Source organism: Mercurialis annua, linkage group LG3, assembly GCF_937616625.2.
Source record: "Mercurialis annua linkage group LG3, ddMerAnnu1.2, whole genome shotgun sequence".
Lineage (NCBI taxonomy): Eukaryota > Viridiplantae > Streptophyta > Magnoliopsida > Malpighiales > Euphorbiaceae > Mercurialis > Mercurialis annua.
The window spans coordinates 10,348,042-10,351,774 of record NC_065572.1 but is presented as its reverse complement, the minus strand read 5'-3'; the positions used below and the strand labels follow the sequence as shown (position 1 = coordinate 10,351,774).

Below are 3,733 nucleotides of genomic sequence, written 5' to 3'. Positions count from 1 at the left end.
AACGTGAACTCGGTGCCTAAACCTTAAGTTATAAACTTAGGTTATCCCAATTCGATCCTATTATGATTTGTAAACTTAAGAACCTTCAATCTCATTCTTACACTTTCTTAATATGCTTATTCCAAAAGCTTGGCCCAAAACGTCAAGTTCCATGTCAATTTCACGCTATCGGAAGCTATTTTTCGCTCACGGGGACCCGCAGAGGTCACGGTTAAGGTAGGGCACGTCGTGCCTAACTTGGCACGTCGTGCCCATCCATTTTTGGGAAGGGCACATTGTTCCCTTCACCTTGCACGTCGTTCAGGGCACTTGCACGTCGTGCACAGTGCTCTGCACGTCGTGCACCAACACGACGTGCTGAAATTCAGCACGTCGTGCCCCTCTTCGGGTGCGACTCAAACGACTTTTCTAGACCATTTTCGATACCTCAAAATACTTAAAATCCATACTAACACATACTTAACTCCGTCATTATGGTCCAATTTATTAAAATGCATGAACCAAACCTAAAACGAACAATGTACGTGAGTTCAATACGTTTTCACCAAACCCTAACCCTAGGCAGCAATCAAACCCAATTTACAGCAACCAAATATTGATTCTTACATTGGTTTGATGCTCTAGGATCATAGACAATCCTTTCCTCTTTCCAACGCAACGAGAATCGCTCAATTCCGAGTCCGAACGAAGGAGTTATGTCGATTTTAAGTTTGGTCGCGTCGCGAAACTATGTCGCACGTCGTGAGACATAGTCGCACGTCGTGCGACACCCCTAAACAGGTCCAAACATCATCTCGACATGCTCCCAACATCCCTATCTCATTCCGACATGTTTCTACATCAATATAACACAATATTCAACTCAATAATCATCAAAACGACAATAGAAACGCGATTACGATCCATTCGATTCGTTTAAAAACGAAACAGCCATATAGCTTCAATTTCAGCCACTAAAACGTCAAGCTTACCTCGATTTGAAGCTCAAAGATGATAGAGAATCGAATTCTGAACAAATCGATATAAAGAACACGCGATTTGAACGAGAAACGGCGAAACGGCGACGGATCGAAATTGATCGTCACATTTCTCTCATTCCCTCTGATTCTTCTTTTCTCCTTCTGGATCTTTCTTTTCCTTCAATCCTTATATATATAATTGGTGAAAATACTCTTTTGATCCTTCATTTCTTTAACTTAAACCAATTCTCTTTTAAACTTTCTAATTTAACCAAACGGTTAAATTATTCTTTTAACTCAATTACTTACGTATTATTTATATTCCAATAAATAATAGTAACACAAGATTATTACTTTCCGTCAATAATCTTTCAGTTGCTATTCCTGAGATATAATTGGCTAACTTACAATCTGGTCCTTAGACTTTTCAAAAGTTGCAATTTAGCCCAAAACGCACCCGCGTCCAAATTTTAAAAGGTCTCCGATTGACCTGAAACTTTTATCACAGATACTATAAAACATTTCGCGAACCTTGGCGAAATAATTTTCATTTCGAGATTTATATGGTTAAATTACCACTTTAGTCCCTGAACTCTAGTTTGGGACCTTTCTTGACATTTTTCCTTTTAATTCCAATTCCAACTTTAGAATTGGAATATGATATTAATTTCCGCATAATTACTTTAATTTCTTGGAAATTATTTCCGATATCGCCACCCTGGCGAATCAGAACTGGACACATGTTCCAGTTGAATACTTAAATATTTTGGGGTATTACATCTTTTTCTTGAACCGCCTCCGGTTTTCCTAAGGGAATCACCTTCTTCATAGGCACATGCCATGTTGGTTCAATAGAATCAATCATTATGCATTTCTCTTCCTCACACTTGCTATCGTTATGTCTCATGTCAAACTCCACTTTTTCCTCATTCTTTCTCAAAGTGACTTTTCCCGCATTGACATCAACCAAAGCTCGCCTCGTGTTCAAAAATGGATGCCCAAGAATCATCAGACAATCCTTGTCGACCGCATAATCTAGCATTATAAAGTCCACCGGGAAGATGAACTTGCCCACTTTCACTAGCATGTCTTCTACTACTCCGTGTGGTTTCTTGAGTGAATGGTCAGCCAATTGGAGCATTATGGAAGTTTGCTTTACTGATTGATTTTCACATAAGTTTCTGAAAAGACAGAAGAGCATTAGATTTATACTTGCACCCAAATCACAAAAAGACAATTAAGAGAAGTGGAAGTGCCAACTGAGCAAGGAATAGTGAAACTCCCTAGATCTTGTAATTTAGTAGGCAACTTGTTTGAGATGATCGAGCTACAACTCCCCGTCAAAGAAATGGTTTCTTTTGTGTTCCAACTCCTCTTATTCATAATAATATCCTTTAGAAACTTCACATATTGAGGCATCCCCCTCAAGGCATCCGCTAGGCTTATACTGATTTGAAGTTTCTTGAATATTTCCCAAGAACTTGTGAAAGTTTTGGTTATCCGCCACCTTCTTGAGCCTTCCCGGAAAAGGCACTTTAGGCACAAATAGAGGTGGCGGCGGCGGTCTAACATAGGGAGTTTCAATCACCATTTCTTCACTTGGCACATCATTACTTGTAATTGCCACATCTTCATTGACAATTGGCTCATCTTCAACAATCATAGGCCTTTTACCATGCAGATCATAAAAAACCTTGCCACTTCAGAGTGTGATAGCTTTCACAAACTCTCTTGGATTAGCTTCAGTAGTAGAAGGTAAACCACCTTGAGGTCTACATTGGAGTTAAAGAGCAAGTTGAGAGATTTGAGTCTCCAAATGGTGGAAGGTAGAGGTATTATTCTTATCTTTTTGCTTAATCTCCAATTCCATTCTATCCAACTTCCCCTCATCCGGATTCCTTTGTGGTTGAACCCAGAAGGGTGTTGAGGCCTATTCCCATGGTTGTTGGGATTGGTGTTGTAGTTTCCTAGTTGAGGTTGTTGTCAGATTCCCCCATGAACACTAGGACCCAGATTGAATGTGTTGGAGTATGGATCATTGCCTTGATGTTGTCCCCAGATGTAGTTAACATGTTCACTCAATGCTTGACCCATAACAAGGTATTCTCCTCCCGTGTGATTGTAATCACCTCAAAACTCACAACCCACTTGCACATAAGCAATTGACGCATTTCTTGGGTTCATTTGCTTCTTGAGAGCATCCACTTGACTTTGTAGAGAGGCATTATTGGCCTTCATGGCTTCAAATTCTTGTACTTGATCAGGTGTCATCACCGACTTTTGGGTCGATGGTCTTCACCTTTCCGAGGACCAATTACTACTAACCACGAACAACTTCTCAATCAACTCGTTGGCTTCCTCATACGTCTTTTTCATCAAAGACCACCCCCCGATGCCGCATCAATGGTAGCCCTTGTGGTCTCACTCAAGCCATTATAAAAAACTTGAACCACATGTTCCCTCTTGAGGCGATGGTGAAGGACATTTGTTTGGAGATCCTTAAACCTCTCCCAAGCTTCATAAAGAGACTCCCCATCATATTAATAAAAGTCAATTATTTCTTTGGTCAACTTCACGGTCTTGCCCATGGGAAAATACTTCTTGAGGAACACTTGAGCTAGATCTCGCCAATTATGAATCGACGCGTTGGGTAGTGAGTGAAGCCACAAGCTAGCTTTGTCTCTATAAGGAAAATGGGAACATTCGAAGCTTAATTTGATCGGCGGTGATATTGTGAAGCTTCAATGTGTCTAACACCCCAAAGAACTTAGCAA

The 3,733-nt window shown here is 40.4% G+C and overlaps 1 non-coding gene across 1 annotated transcript; it reads left to right on the top strand.

Moving 5' to 3' along the window:
* Positions 1-3,425: 3,425 nt before the first annotated feature.
* Positions 3,426-3,532, top strand: LOC126675970 (small nucleolar RNA R71). Its single transcript, XR_007640150.1, has one exon. It is a non-coding gene; the product is annotated as a small nucleolar RNA R71 (small nucleolar RNA).
* Positions 3,533-3,733: the final 201 nt, after the last annotated feature.